Source organism: Protopterus annectens, chromosome 6.part1, assembly GCF_019279795.1.
Source record: "Protopterus annectens isolate FY-2018-M chromosome 6.part1, PAN1.0, whole genome shotgun sequence".
Taxonomy (NCBI): domain Eukaryota; kingdom Metazoa; phylum Chordata; order Ceratodontiformes; family Protopteridae; genus Protopterus; species Protopterus annectens.
This window is the reverse complement of record NC_056738.1, coordinates 127,634,620-127,651,482: the sequence shown is the minus strand read 5'-3', so window position 1 is coordinate 127,651,482 and position 16,863 is coordinate 127,634,620. Positions and strand designations below refer to the sequence as shown.

At 45.4% G+C, this 16,863-nt stretch overlaps 1 protein-coding gene across 1 annotated transcript in view; it reads left to right on the top strand.

Moving 5' to 3' along the window:
* Positions 1 to 16,863, top strand: part of OLA1 (Obg like ATPase 1) — a 1,233,063-nt gene that overhangs the window by 151,813 nt on the left and 1,064,387 nt on the right. The gene's annotated exons all lie outside the window — the stretch shown is intronic.

Here is a 16,863-nt window from a genome sequence, read left to right as displayed (position 1 = left end):
AAAGAGCTAGGCGATACTCTCCGAGGTGCTTTAACTGAAGGTTATTCCTTCTCCAGAGGCAGAGGAGGAGGAAATAGTGGTAGACATCGCCGTAGAGGCGGGGGGGGGTCTGCAAAGTCAGGGTGACCGTGATTCCTTTTGTGGACGTCCCTATCAGCGCTCCTGAAGTGGAGTCCGACTGTGCTTCTCTGGAGTCAGTCGGGGGTCGCTTATCTTTGTACCCAGAAGCCTGGCACGACATTACATAAGACAAGTCGGTACAAAGAATAATTTCCAGAGGATAGTTCATACCCTTCTCTTTTCCACCTTATTTAACTAAGAGAATCCCAGATGTTCCACCCAATCACAGGGATCAAGCAACTGTAGAAGTCCAAAAGTTGCTTCAAAAGAAAGTTATCCAAACTATCCCCAAAGACCAGCTAGGATTCGGAACTTACTCCAGATTCTTTAGTGCCAAAACGAACGGGACTGGAGGCCCATCTTGGGTCTCAGCAAGTTAAACGAATCAGTGAAGAAGTCCCAAGTACCGAATGGTAACACTGCAGTCTATACTCCCTCTGTTAGGGAAAGACAATTGGATGTGCTCCATAGACCTCCAAGATGCGTACTACCACATAAAAATGGACAGAGCATCAAGGAGTCATTTACGCTTCTGGCTGGGAGCCAGTCATTACCAATTTCGTGCTCTGCCCTTTGGTCTCACCACAGCACCCAGGGTGTTCGCCAAATGCATGGCGGTAGTAACTGCTCACTTGAGATGTCTTGGATTCCAAGTGTTTCCGTACCTGGACAACTGGCTCCTGACTGCCACCACCAGGCACCTACTTCTACAAGCCAGGGATTCAACCATCCGAGTCTGCACTCAGCTAGGCATTACTGTAAATTGGGAAAAGTCTGTCTCGTCGCCCTCTCGGTATGTGACTTTTATAGGCGCAGAAATAGACAGTCGCAATGATGGCTCGCCTTCCTTCAGACAGTGCAAAATCTAAGACAACAAATATACAGCCTGCTTCCCCAACACAAGGTCAAAGCGAAGACAGTTCTCAAACTTCTAGGAACCACGGCCTCTACTATAACTCTAGTTCTGCTAGCCAGACTACATATGAGAATTCTGCAATAGCTACTCTTTTCCCGGTGGTCACTTCAGCAACTGCCTCTGTCTCATCCCATTTTAATAATGGAATCTTGCAAAAAGGACCTTCGTTGGTGGATCCAGTCCAATCAACTAACGATAGGGAGACCATTCCTTCCTCACCAACCTGTTGCTACTGTGACCACGGATGCCTCCCAGATTGGGGGGGGGGCATTATCTAGGAAGGACAGTCCAAGGCACATGGCAAAAACATGAGGCTCACTTGCATATCAGTGTTCTAGAGATGAGAGCAGTGCTATTAGTGTTGCAAGCACTTTACGACTTTCTTCCTCTAGGGACAATAGCAATCCAGTCAGAGAATATGTCAGTGGTATGTTATATAAACAAACAATGGGGAACCAGATCCTACCCCCTATGTCGATGGGCTCTGCGTGTTTGGCAGTAGGCGATATCTTCCCAACGCTTTCTAGTTGCAATGCATATCCCGGGGAGAACCAATGTGATAGCCGAATAGCTCAGCAGGGCAGTCTTGATGCCTCAAGTGGTCTCTGAATCAGAAAGTCGCAGAACAGATTTTCCGCAAATTGAGATAGCCTTGCTGTGATCTGTTTGCCACTCCAATGAACACCAAATGCAGCAGCTACTTCACCCTTATCCCCCCTCCGGGGGAGACACCGAGAGACGCACTAACTGGCCCTCGAGACTTCTTTATGCTTTTCCTCCCTTTCCGCTAATATCGAAAGTGATCCAGAAAGCAAAGACTTTGGGAAGCAGAATGATTCTCATCACTCCTTACTGGGCTCGTCAGATTTGGTTCCCCTTACCTTCTGAATGATCCGTGGACTCTGGACCCAGTACCAGACCTTCTGACACACATGTCAGGCACGTTCCATCCCTGTCTCTACACCCTCAACTTGACAGCGTGGCTGCTCCACTTCCATTCCTAGTCAGGCTTCATGATTTCTCCCCTGCGGTTACACATATCCTGACGTCTTCTCATAAACCTTCTACGAGAAAATTCTACACTAGCAAATGGAAAAGATTTTCTCTCTGGGCACAAGCTAGGAACATAGATTCATACACAGCCTCCATTCCTTTAGTGTTAGAATTTCTAACCGAACTTTTTCATCATGGATCGGCTGCTGCTACAATCAAAGTTGAATTAACAGCTATCTCCTATTTTCATTTGGGACAACATGAACCTAATCTTATGGCTCACAGATTATGTAAATCTTTTTTAAAAGGCACTACCTTACTAAGACCTCCTTTTCAAGAACCTATATGTCCCTGGGATCTAAATTTTGTTCTTTCAAAACTTACCTCACCGCCTTTTGAACCCTCGCATACATGTGATTTAAAGTTCCTTTCATGGAAGACCATTTTTCTGGTAGCCTTTACGTCCGCCAGAAGAGTGTCAGCTGCAAGCACTCTGTCAAACCTCCTTACTTGATTTTTCATAGAGACAGAGTTTCCCTTCGCACTAACCCTTCCTTCGTCCCCAAGATTTGTTCACAATCAAATATTAATCAAACTGTTGATCTGCCAGTCATTTTTCCAAATCATACAAACAAAGCAGAATATAAGTTTCACCAACTCGATGTACACCGACATTTAAGGTTCTATCTACAAAGAACCAAAGAGGTTAGGAGATCAGACCAATTATTTATATCTTTTTCGGAGACAAGAAAAGGAATGCCAGTCTCCAAGATAACATTATCAAACTGGATTTTAAATTGCATATCTTTTATTTACTCTTCTAATGGCAAAGAACTCCCATTTAAAATTAAAACTCATTCCACCAGATCTCTATCCACATCTGCCGCTTTTCAAGCCAGAATTCCAATGGACAGTATATGTGCAGCAGCAACTTGGGCTACCTCTCATACCTTTATTACTCATTACAAATCCAGGGGTACAGCCTCCTTTGGTTCCAGGTTTCTTAGGAGTATATTCCCGTGAGCCACCCGAGAAAAAGGTGCTAGTGGCGCTGTTCCATATGTACGAATGAAGGCGAGATAAGACTACAGAACATAAAGAAGTTAGGTACTCACCATAACATTCCATGTTTGTAGTCCATCTCACCCTTCATTCTTACAAACCCACCCACCATCCCCCGTCCATGTATCCTTGGAGGATCTGGGGACAAGATAATGTCCATCTTCCTTAGGGTTGTAGACCTTTCATCTTTGTTTTTCCTTGTGGAAATTTTTTATATCACTTTTATAGACAGCAGCAAACAAGATCTGGGGATTGTTACTAGTGCATTATGGGATACCTACCTTGCCACGAGCCAACTTAGAGACTATGAGCTTTGTGATCGGCCAAGTAGGAGCCGAGGATCAGCTCCGAACCCATATGTAAGAATGAAGGGCGAGATGGACTACAAACATGTAACATTATGGTGATGAAGCCATTCTTTAGTTGATTTGGATGTATGCTTGGGGTCTTTGTCATGTTGAAAGGTGAAATTCATCTTTATCTTCAGCTTTCTAGCAGTCACCTGAAGGTTTTAGGCCAAAAGTAACTGGTATTTGGAACTTTTCATAATTCTCTCCACCTTGACTAAAGCCCCAGTTCCAGCTGAAGAAAAACATGCCCAAAGCATGATATTGCCACCCCCATGCTTCACCGTGAGGATGGTGTTCTTCTAGTGATGTGAAGGTTGCTTTTGCACCAGACGTACCTTTTGGAATTGTGGCTAAAAAGTTCAACCTTGGTCTCATCAGACCATAACACATTTTCCCACATTCTTTTGGGAGACTTGATGTATAGTTTTGCAAATTTTAACCAGGCCTGGATGTTTTTCTGTGCAAGAAAAGGCTTCCATTTTTCAACCCTACCCCATAGCCCAGACATATGGAGAATACGGGAGATTGTTGTCACATGTAGTATACAGCCAGTCTTTGCAACGTCACTGTTGTCCCATATTTTCTCCACTTTTTGATGTCTGTCTTCATTGTGTTCTTTGGTATATCCAATGCTGTGGAAATGTTTTTGTACCCTTCTCCTGACTGATGCCTTTCAACAATGAGATCCCTTTGATGCTTTGTAAGCTCCATGGCTTTTGCTGTAGCAGGCAACTGAGTAAATGTCAGGAAAATCCTACTAGGACAGCTGAACTTTATTTGGGGTTAATTAGAGTCTCATTAATTGATGGCAGGTGTGTACCCAAGAAGACTGAATGCTGTAATTAAATCAAAAGGTGCTTCAACAAAGTATTAGTTTAAGGGTGTGTGCACTTATTCAACCAGCTTATTGTAAGTTTTTATTTTTTATATTTTTTCCCTAACAGGTTTGTTTTTCAATTGAATTGTACAGATTATAGGTCACATTAAAGGTGGGAAAAGGTTTGAAATGATTTATTGTGGTTTCATTTTTTATATCACAAAAACCTGGCATTTTAACAGGAGTGTGTACACTTTTTATTTCGTGTGTGTGATATATATATATATATATATATGTGTATATATATGTATATAAAGAGAGAGAGATACTTATAAAATGCATAATGTATTGCTAGGATGTATATTGAAAACTCAAAACTCGCTTATTCGACTTCTCAGTATAGCTAAAACAGAAAATAGGGACCTACCCACGTATCAAAAGCAAATTGAAAAAAAAAACATAAAACTGTGCTTTTGTGGCGGGGGTAAGCCACTCTGTACTTGCACACCCTTTTCTACATAAATATACCATCTCCGAGATCTTAGTGAGGAAAACCTTTGTCTTCTGTTTCTGTTTGTATGGACAGGACAGACTTTTATTAGGATATGCCAAGGAAACTTCTAAATACTTTTCCCTTAACTATGTTTCTTCAGGAAAGAAAGGAATAGAGTTTCTTCTCTTTTTGACATAGAGTTTCAGTCATAAGAGCAGACCTTACAGGGAGATAGTTGTACTTCAGGAAATTTCTCACTCTTGAGTTATTTGATTCAAATGAAAGCATGTCTTTAGACTTTCTGCTTAAGAAATTTATTTTACTGACACTAAAATGTACAAGATATTTCAGTGGTTCCAAAATGAGGTCCCTGTGACACAGAAAATCTATAATCCGTTATGATGCCTAAAGCTGCGGATATTCCTCCTGTCTTGGCTGTTTAACATAATTGTTTTCATTGTTTCTACCTTATCTGATGGTTAGTTTCCTCCCAAGAATTCTGACAGGTTATATAAGGTACTCCTGACTCACAAATGCCCGTTTTCTATTCCTGAAGGAGACCTAGCAGTGATTTCTCTGTCCAAATCTGCTTCTGCCTGACAGGTTACTGCTGACAACACAATTTCCTGTGATAAGGGTAGGAAAGTAACAGAAACTTGTGTGAAGAGAATTTAATTTTTTAGTATTTTAACTTTCATAATTTTAAACTGTTTGTCTGATAAAGTTTTTATTGTCCTTTAAGGACATGCTGAAACGAATGGATATCCTTTCTTCTTCTGAGGTAGATAACTCATTAAAGCTTCTGTGACTGCTGTTTCTCAAATGACTAAGCATATCTTTGTACAGTAAACTCTTAGTTAACTAGAATTCAAGGAACTGGCACTCTCAAGCAACTAGCAAAAAAAAAAAAAAGAAGAAATACAATAGAATTTTCATGTGTTGCACCCCCCTCACTCACACACACAGAAACATACCATACGTAAGTTGTAGAAAGGAATTTTAGGTATAAATTCCCTCTCTTCCCAACCTCAGAACAAGTCAAACCAAACAAATAGCATAGTATTAGGCAGGCCTGTTTTTAATAGAAACTCTCACGCAACCAGAAACTGCAGTTCTGACGTTGTTGTCTTCGTCTGATCTTCAGCCTGTGGGTTCCCGGATCCGACTCGGCAGCATATCCAGAATCTTATCCGAGCTCAAAGCTCCTCGTCTACTCATAATGCCCATGTCTCCTTCCTCCCTTCAGATCTCATTTGCTGCGCTCAAGTCCGCATCACGAGCCGTGCTGTTTGCTAAAAACTTTGGGTAAGTGACTTTCTTTTTTGCCTTGTAGCTCTAGCTTTAGCTATCCTTTCCTTTTTTTTTGTTTTTCTACCTCCCCTCCAGCTCTCTACATTAGTTATAAAAAAAAAAAAAAAAAAAAAAAATTTTTTTTCTTTTCTGTCTCTCTCTCTCTCTAGTGTGTGTGTTCTCTGTGTGTGAGTGTGTTAGGCTGTGTGGTCGGGAGTATGTCTGAAACCCCCAAACCAGGCTTCTGAAAATGCCCAGAGTGTGCCCACAAGCTCTCCCTAGCTGATGGCCCTACACTGCATTGAATGTCTTGAGGCAGCCCATCTGGACACCTCCTGTTCCATCTGTGCCGGGTTTATTCCCCAGGCACTGATGGGCAGGAGAAATAAGCTAATTTTGAGGGGCCTACTTCCCCCTCCTACTACCGGGGCACAGGCCTCTTCTGCCATGGCTTCTACTTTGGTCTCCACCTCGGCCTCTGGGACTCAAACTCCCAAGAGGCCTGAGGACAGACAAGTCAGACAAATCTGCCAAGTCTAAAGACAGGGCCAGGAAGCGATCCCCGGATCGCTTGGCTTCAGCAGGCCGTCCGACTAAAGTTAGGTTGGCTCCGAGGATGGAGTCTCCCCGGCTCCATTCCCCTCGATTCTCTCTGGAGCCAAAGGAGCTTCGAATCTGGTTGCCGGCGCAGGCTTTCCCTCACCGCCCCTCTAGGCCGGTGTTGGTGGCCTCCTCATCTCGCTCCACCCGCAGACTTTCTGAAGTGGAGATGGAAAGGATGATGCGGAAGTTTATCCGCGCTCAGATTAATTTGTGAGTCCTGCCTGCCTCCACTCCCTCCAGAGCTGGGGGCATGCAATTGGCGTTCATCCCTATTGATCATTCTCTGATCCACCCACCGGTTTTGGAGCCCTTGGATCCGAGGACACTTGGCGTCGAAGGGTCGGCTCCAGTGGTACCTTGTACCTCAACGCTGGCTATGGCCTTGAGCAGGTCAGATCCAACTAGCTCTGATCCATCTGGCTGTTGGAGCCATAGCCTCGGCGCCAGATCTGAGGGGATTGTGTTGACTCAGAGCCTTTCGGAGCAGAGCCTTCTGTTTGGGATCTCGGCACCTGTAGCTTCAGCTCTGGCTCCCCCATCGGGTCAGAGGGTTACTGCTTCAACTATTGTACCTTCTCAGGAGATCCGTTCCCCTTCGGCTTTCAGTGTGGTGTAGAGGGTCTTCTCTATCCCATTGCAACCCTTGACATTCTTGTCTTCAAAGTCCGTCCTGGCTCCCACCGTTTCTGTCATGGACCCGGCCATTCTTCCATCTCAGAGACAGCCTGCTGCCTCTTTTCCCTAGGATGCTCCCTCTTCGGAGCAGCGAGACGTTGGCGAGTCCTCCCCAGAGACCCTCACTGAAGAGATCCCCCACAAACATACATGCAAAAGGATGCACTTGGACTCCCCTCCAGAGTCCCTCATGGAAGACACCGATTTGGAGGAAGGGAAAGGTTCCACCCAGTCACTCCCCCCGAGGATGTCTCCTTTGGAGACATCATGGAAGTCCTACACCAGCGTTGGGAGTGGTCTGCCCAAAAACCTAACTCTGACTAATTGGTGTTCCTGGAGGCATTTGGCACAGGACCCTCTACTTTCTGGGTGGCCCTCCTGCAGATCCTTTGGTAGATCTTATCACATCTTGGATGTGGAAGGAATCTGGCACTGTGGAGCCCATTCCCAAATGCCCTGACAAGGTTTTGAGTCCCCCTTTGGACAGGACCCATTGGACTAAAGGATTCCCGGTTGATGCCATGGTGGTGGCAGCCTCCACTAAAAAGAAGTTTGCTCAGGAGAGCTCCACAGTCCACCCTCCTGACCAAGAGTCCAGGACGATGGACCATTTTGGGAAGCGGGTGTATGCTTCAGTGACATTTTCTGTGCAAGCACTGAATTGTATGGCACACGTGATTAGGCTTTAGCGAGACCTGGTCAAGGAGGTTACTGAGTCTACCCCTGGGTCCATGCTGGTGGAGGACAAGAAAGTGTTCTCCTCTCGAATGACCACCCTGACTTCTATCGCTAACACCTCTATGTGTCTCCTTTCCCATGCTACCAAGGTTCCGCTAGAGCTGCCGGTACAGGCGTTGCCATCAGATGCCATGCCTGGCTCTGGCTCTGTGCCTGTTTGGAACCCTTCAAGGCATCTTTTACAAATGTCCCGTATGACGGTTCCCCCCTTTTTGGGAAGTCATAAGGGACACCTTTGTCCAGAGTGAGGACAGGAAAAATGTCTGCTATCGGGATCTGCTTTTCGGCCCCTCAACGAACCTTCTCGAGGAATCAGTGGGGGGCCAAGAAGATGTGGTTCTGAAAATCTCAGAACTATTCCCAGGAACTCTCCTTCCCCCAGGGCCAGAGGAGGATTTGATAGACACCACCCTAGTGGCAGAGGGGGTCCGAGAAATCAAGGGTCTCGTGAGCCTTTCTCAGAGAGACCCGCACAGTAAACCTGAAGGGTTGCCTGGCTGCTGTTCTCTGGAGTCAGTTGGGAGTCGCCTATTGCTACACCTAACAGCGAGGAAGTCCATCACGGAAGATTGTTGGGTGTTGCAAATTATATCCTGAGGCTATTCAATCCCCTTTCTTACGTCTCCTCATCTACCCAGACACCTCCAGGAAGTTCCACCTGCATAAAGGGAGGATGCAGCACTGGAGATTGCAAGGCTGCTAGAAAAACGAGTCATCCAATCAGTCCAGGTTAGGCATTTATTCCAGGTTCTTTTCGGTGCCAAAGAAGATGGGGGACTTAGACCCATTCTGGATCTTTCCACCTTGAACCTGTCTGTGGCCAAGACAAAATTCTGGATGGTCACCGTTCTATCTATCCTGCCCTTCCTGCAGGGGAGAGATTGGATGTACTTGATCAACCTCCAGGATGCGTACTACCATATCAAAATGGACAGGCACTCTTGGGGCTTCCTCTGCTTCCAGCTGGGGGCCAGTCATTATCAGTTCAGAACACTCCCCTTTGGTCTCACCACAGCCCCCAGGGTGTTCCCCACAGTGATGGCAGTGGTAGCGGCTCACCTGAGACTCTAGGGCATACAGGTCTTCCCCTACCTGGACAATTGGGTGCTCGCCGCCCCTTCCAGGCATCAGCTCAATCAAGCGAGGGATTCCTTTCTTCTTTTAGCCCAGCGGTTGGGCATTACCATCAATCTCAACAAGTCGTTTCTGGCCCCTTTTCAAGTGTTAGATTTCATTGGGGTTCGACTGGACACAATTTAAACCAAAGTCTTTCTTACCTTGGGCAGGATTCATTCTGTGAAGATACATGTCATTTGCATTCTCCAAGCTCAGTCAACAACAGTAGAAATGGTCTTAAGGGCATTGGGGGTCCATGGCGGCCACAATCAATCTCTTGCCCATGACATGCTTTCACATGCAGGTTCTTCAATGGACCCTCGCGTCCAATAGTCCATGTTTGTTCTCCATTTGTCTCATCCTGTTTGAATCTCTTGGGTGTGCATTGACTCTGTTCTATGGTGGATTCATTCCCTGGATCTGGCCCAGGGTCACTTCTTTCTTCTGCCCTCCCCCGTGACCATGGTGACTATGAACGACTCCCAACAAGGGTGGGGAGGCAGTGCTCGGGAAGAATAGCCCAAGGCACGTGGTCCCCCTACGAGACCAGATTGCATATCAATGTCCCAGAGATGAGGGCGGTGCTTCTAGCCTTGCAGGCTCTCCATGCCCATCTTCCCCCAGGGAAGATTGCTATCCAGACGGACAATGTCTGTGGTCTGGTACATTAACAAACAGGGCGGAACCAGGTCTTACCCTCTGTGTCGCAATGTCATGAGAGTGTGGGAGTGGGCGATCTCCAACAGCCGTTTTCTGGTGGCATCGCACATTCTGGGGAGGTCCAGCATTCTAGCGGACAGGCTCAGCAGGTCTATTCTGATGCCTTATGAGTGGTCTCTGAATTCTTCAATAGCAAAACAGATCTTACTCAAGTGGAGTCAGCCTTGCTGCAATCTCTTCACCTCTTCTTCCAACACGAAATGCAGTGAGTTCTTCACTGTGAACCCCCCACCGTGGGAAGCCCCCAGAGACGCTCAGATTCTTGCTTGGCCCCCCGGTCTCCTGTATACTTATCCTCCTCTTCCCTTGATTACAAAATTCCTTCAGAAAGCTTGCAGGCTGGGAAGCTTAGTTATCCTCATTGCCCCATTCAGGCCTCGTTAGGTCTGGTTCCCTTCTCTGTGGTCTCATTTGGTGGCTCCACCATGGACGTTGGATCCAGTTCCAGATCTTATTTCTCAACTGTCAGGGATTCCCCATCCAGACTTGGGCAGCTTGACACTCACTGCTTGGCTGCTCCAGTTCTCGTGATAGTCAGGACTCCCAGCTTATCTTCACCTGTCAAAAAAATCCTGATGGCGGCTCATAAGTCTTCCACCAGAAAAGTGAACTCCAGCAAATGGAAACGTTTTTCGATTTGGGCCTCACAACATCCTTTAGATCCCTTCACTGCCCCGGTCTTTGCGGTTTTGGAATTTTTGGCAGGGATCTTTCAACAAGGTGCCAGTTCTTCTACAGTCAAGGTCTAACTTGCAGCAATTTCTTATTTTCATGTCGGAAATAATATGGCTTCCTTAGCATCCTCTAAGCTTTGTAAAGCCTTCCTAAAAGACACCTTTCTTCAGCCCCCATTGAAGGACCCAGTGCCGTCGTGGGATCTTAGTTTTGCAAGCTCTTGTTTCATCCACTTTTGAGCCTGTAGCCTCTGTGGATCTGCAGTTTTTATACTGGAAGATGGCCTTCTTGGTTGCCATTACATCTGCCAAGAGGGGGTCTGAGCTTCATGCATTGTCGGTCAAGCCCCCTTCTATGATATTTCATAAGGACAGGGTATCCTTGCGTACTAACCCATCTTTTCATCCTAAGGTAGCTTCAGAGTCCAATATTAATTAGGTGATTAATCTCCTCGTCTTTTTCCCAAACTTTCAAAACAAGGGAGAATATAAATTGCACTTGTTGGGTGTGCACAGACGGTTTTTACCTACACAGGGCTAAATCCTTCCACAAGTCTGACCAGCTTTTCATTTCCTACTCTAAACCCGTTTTGGGGAAACCAGTATCTAAGGTCACCATCACCCGTTGGTTTTCCCAGTGTATTATTCTAGTGTACTCTATTAGGGGGTTATCCCTACCAGGTCATGTGAAGGCACATTCCACCAGATCTATGGCTACTTCAGGTACAGAGTTTCTTTTGATGATATCTGCTCTGCAGCCACTTGGGCTTCATCTCATAACTTAATTTTGCATTACAAGTTGGACATCATATCCAGGAATAAGGCATCATTTGGCTCCGCCGTGCTCCACAACATCCTTCCATGAGGGCCTCCCAGGTGTATAGTAGCTGGGGACTCTGTCCCACAAGTTGAAGATCAAATGAAGACAACTTCAGATAAAGAAGTTATGTACTCGCCATAACTTTCCATCTGAGTTGTTCTTCATTTGTCTTCAGCCGTCCCTCCCTCCTTCCCCCTGCCTTGCATAGACTGCATAGTGGTTTGACTAGTAGAGGATGTGGTCACCTCCTGCATGCCTCTTACTCTCTTCCTTTTGCTTATGCAGATGTCTAGTGTTGGGTCGGGTGAGGAAGTTAGTTGGGCAGCAAACTCTGTCTGAAAGGAGGAAGGAGATAGTGGCATAATGGATAGAGGAGGTTTGATCTCGGATCAGATGCTGGATATGTGACCGAGTTGGATCTGGGAACCCACAGGTTGAAGACAAATGAACAACAACTCAGATTGAATGTTATGGTGAGTACATAACTTCTTTTTATCTGGCATCTACCAATCCCCATGGGTGCTAGTTAACTGAGAGGTTACTGTATTCTTATGATACTGTTGACTCTTCTTCCAAAGCTGGTGCTCCTGGTTCAGTTTTGAGGAGATTTGCATAACTTCATTATCAAAATTTCCCTGAAGATGTTAAAACTGAAATCATACATTCTCCCTTAAATAAAGAGGTCCTTCTCATTTGCTCTGCAGCTGATGTGCGTTAGAAGTGTAGGGAAAATCAAATCAAGGAGTGTCTCAAATGTTTCAACCCTTTCCTTCTTCTCAGCTTCCTTTTCCAATAAGCAGTTTAAGCATCAAGAAGCTGAAAAACCATTCGTAATAGAGCAATAGAAAGGAGGATTGTAAAAGCCTCTAAAATCAAGGGTAATCCTCCTAGGTCAGCATGACTGTCTGCCTGCACATCCCCCCTCCCCACCCAAACAACATTTCCATGTCTCTGCCTTCACCTTCCCTTGTGGCTTCATATTGTTTCAGTCTGGGGTTCCAAAGGTAATCCAGGGGGGTACACTTGTAAAAGGGAAAATCTGTCCCTCGTTTCCAGGGGGATTTCCTCTTGTCCTGGGAACCAGACCATTCTATTTATTCTCATCCTGCTCTGCACACTGTCTCAGTGAGTCGAAGAACCTGTGTCTCTCAACAAGGCTGCAGAAGAAGTAGTAAATTAGCAGTGAAGGATTGCAAAACTTCCAAGATGGCCACACACATCAACAAATTAATTAGAGTTGTCCTATTGAAAAATCTTAATTGTGAAAAAAAGCCAATAAAATATATCAGTCTGGGCAATATTCAGTTACTTGCAAGTAATCACACTGTAAAGATGCTAGCAAAGAAGAAATTTGGAGAATACAAGAGAAAATTGACCAAAAAAGGGAGAAGAAAAATCTGTTTAGCAAAAACAGTCCTTTGGTACAGGAGATGGCTTCTAGTATTTTAGAGGAAAAAATAAATCAAATGCATTCATAAGTGTGTAAAATAATGAACCACTGAAGGAATATCTATACATATATACAAGCAAATAAAAGGCTGAAAAAATAAGTTTTAACTAGCTATTCATTTGACTTAATGCAATTGCAAAAATCAGATACTGAAATGAAAAACAGGCTGAGCATGAGGCTTTTGAAGAAGAGCTGTTTCAAATAATAGTAGCATTAGAAGATGGTGTACGCAGAAAGAACCTAAGATTTTCCTGCTGTACTTGAGAAACTGGAAGGAAGAAACTGCATTAACTTTATGAAATTACAAGTAAGCAACTAGACTGATATTCCATACCACGATTTTGTTAATTGAAAGAGCAGTGTGTGTGTATGCTCCAGAGCTGCAGCCAAGATGTGAATTAGAAAAATGCAAACATGCCATCAGAAAAAAAGAAGTTATGTCTTACCATAACGTTCCATCTGTGTTGTAGATCTTTGTTCATTCATTACAAATAGAACCTCTGTTCCGTCCTTGGAACCGATACGGCCGTTTCCAAGCTCGCACAAGCCAAAAACTCTCAGCTAAGACCTACCCATAATGTCCCTCTCTTAGTTACTCCAGATAGAGTTTGCCCACCCTTAGATTAATAGATGTAGTAATAGAAAAAATAGTAGGAGGCTCTGTCTGAGCATATACCCTAACCAGGAGTTCCTAAAGTACACCAGGAGTCCAGGCAGGGGGAAGAAGGGCAGGAAGTAATGAATGAACACAGATCTACAACACAGATGGAACATTATGGTAAGACATAACTTCTTTATCTGATGTTGTAAATCTTTGTTCATTCATTACAAATAGGACCGAGTCCCCAGCTACTTGAGTCCTGGGTGGCCCTAAGGAAGGATATTCCTGAGCACCATAGAACCAAAAGATGCTCATCCCCTGGAGGTCAAATCCAATTTGTAATGAGATGTAAAGGTATGAGGTCTTTCCCAAGTGGCTGCTGTGCAGATATCATCCATAGAGGCTCTGGAATGAAAAGCTACAGAAGTAGCCATAGAGCTGGTAGAATGAGCCTTTATTCTAGAAGGTAAGGATAGCTTATTCTGTTGGTAGATAGAGGTAATGATTTTTTTAACCCAGAGGATAAAGTCACTTTGGAAACAGGTTTACCCAATCTGGTTCCTGCAAAGGTCGCAAACCATTGATCTGTTTTTCTGAAAGATTTAGTCCTGTCCAAATAACAATGAAGCTGCCGATGCACATCAAGGGTGTGCAAAAGGTACTCCCCTCTGTTAGAATGTCAAGGGAAGAAAACCGGCAGGTCAATAGATTGGTTAATGGAAAAGCCAGAAATTACCTTGGGCAAGAAAGAAGGGTCAGTACGAAGGGACACCCTTTCCATGTGGAAGATCAAGTTAAGGACTCTTGACACTCAAGGCCTGCAGCTCAGATACTCTTCTCGCTGCGGTAAGTGCTACTTTTGAAGTAAGGTTTTCCATGACAAAAATTTCAAATCACATGAATCAAAGGGCTTGAAAGGAGGACCTGTGATAGACTGAAGTACCAAAGTCAAGTCCCAAGGTTCTAATGGAGGCTTGACCGGAGGTTTAACATGTAATACTCCTTTCAAAAAGGTCTTGCATAGGTGGTGTGACATAATTGAAGAATTATCAAGACCATTATGAAAATTAGCAATAGCTGCTAAGTGTACAGTGATCATTGAAGCTGAGGCTCCTACATGTAAAAGAGTAGTCCAGTATTGTAGGATCTTTTGAATAGGCATAAAGAGTCTAAGTTCTGATCTTTGGCCCAAACGGAGAACCTAGTCCATTTACTAGAATAAACTTTCCTAGTGGAAGGTTTGTGCGAGGCCAGAAGAATTTCACGAACAGAAGATGGGATGTCAGGCAGCCTGGCAATCATTGGAAGTGGAGGAACCAAGCTGTGAGCTTGAGACTGTGCAGGTTCTGAATCAGTTCTAGAGGATGAGATAACCGGTCTTGGGAGTGATCCAGGATCCACGGGCTGTGAATCAGATGAGGCCATAGAAGCGGGAACCAGACTTGACGTGTCCAGTAGGGGGCAATGAAGATCACTTTCTTCTCAACCTCTGAGCTTTCTGGTGAAATTTTGTAATGAGGGTAAACGGGGGAAAGGCATACAGAAGACCCGGGGGCCAATCGTGCGTTTGAGCGTCCTTCAGTGGTTCCCTCTCAGGAGGGATCAGGGCAAAATAACTTCTGCATTTGTAATTTAGAGGGGAAGCAAACAGGTTGCAGCAAGGCTTGCCCCAGCGTTGGAAGATCCGATCTGCTGTTACAGGGTTGAGGGACCACTCGTGAGGCATCAGCATGTTCCTGCTCAGATTGTCCGCAATAAGGTTGGAACTCCCGGGAATGTGCGTTGCTAAAGAAAGCGGTCGGAAGCTATCGCCCAGTGCCAAATCCTCATGGCTTCCTGACACAGGGGGTAAGTCATGGTTCTGTCTTGCTTGCTGATATACCAGATGACTGACATGTTCTCTGACTGAATTGCAATGGTCCGAGAGGGTAGGGATCCATGGAATGCTTGCAACGCTAAGAGAACTGCCCTCAGTTCCAGGACATTTATGTGCAAGTTGGCCTCCATGGGGGACCAGATGCCTTGGACAGTCTTTCCCTGGAAATGCCCTCCCACCCTAATAGTGTAGCATCTGTGGTCACCGTGGCCATAGGCTGGGAACGACAGAACCGTCGACACCAAAGATTCGTTTGTGGCTTCATCCACCATAGCATTTCTTCCTTGCAACAGTTTGTAAGACGTATCATGTGGTTGAGTGGGTGAGTTAGCAATGACCATTGTGTGGAAAGGAGCCACTGCAGGATTCTCATGTGCAGTCCTGCCAGTGGTACTAATGTAATGGCAGCTTCCATGGAGCCTAAGAGTTGCAGTACAAGATGTGCTGGTACATAGGTCTGAGGAAGAAGGTCTTGGATTTGGTGTCTTATTTTCGAAAGCCTGTGAGGGGGGAGAGAAGCTTGACAGGATGTTGTTGAAGACCGCTCCAGTAAATTCCAGTGTCGTAATTGGGGACATTTGAATTTGTCTTTGTTGATTGTAATCCCCAAGCGGAGAGCAAGACCTTGAGTGTAAGAGAGGCTGCGGACTAGGAGATTCCTGGTCGGAGCGGTAAGGAGCCGATCGTCTAGATAAACACCTGGAATCCTTGTAGTCGAAGATGAGCTACCACAACTGCCATCCATTTGGTGAACACTCTGGGGGCTGTCGAGAGACCGAATGGCAGTGCCCTGAACTGGTAGTGATTGGCTCCCAGCCAGAAGCGGAGAAACCTCCGTAAGCGGTGATCCATCTTTGTGGTACTACACATCCTGGAGGTCTATAGAGCACATTCAGTTGTCCCTCCCTAGGAAGGGAAGAATGGACTGTACTGTGACCATCTGGAATTTTTGAGGTTTGATAAATTTGTTCAATAGGCTGAGATCCAGGATTGGTCTACAGTCTCCTGTCTTTTTTGGCATTAAAAAGAATCTCGAATAAAACCTGGATCCTGTCTGGTTTGGTGGGACTGGTTGGATGACTCTTTTTCTTAGCAGCTTTTCTATTTCTAAGGCTGCTAATTCCCTCTGATTGGGTGATACATTGGGGATTCGTTTGACTGGTCTGGGAGTTGAATCGAATGGTATTTGGTAGCCCCTGGATATTAGTCTCTGCACCCAAACATTGGTAGTAATAAGATGCCAGGCTGGTAGATGCCGAGAAAAATGACCCCTGACTGCTTCCAGAGGAAAGGAATCTGGCTGCTGCTCAGGAGCGCTGGTAGGGTCTGCTGGAGAAAGAATCTCTAGCACCCTGGTTACACGGATCCCCTCTACCCCGAAAGGGGTGTCTTCCATATGAGTAGTTGCCCTCTCTGCCCCAGGGGGTATTGTGCACCACGAGTGTCACGAAAGGTTCCTTGGGATTTCGTGAACCACATCTTTCCTCCCTTCTGGTTCCTGGAGTAGGACCAATGGGGGTTGGAAAAGCATATGCCCACAGCAGTCAAG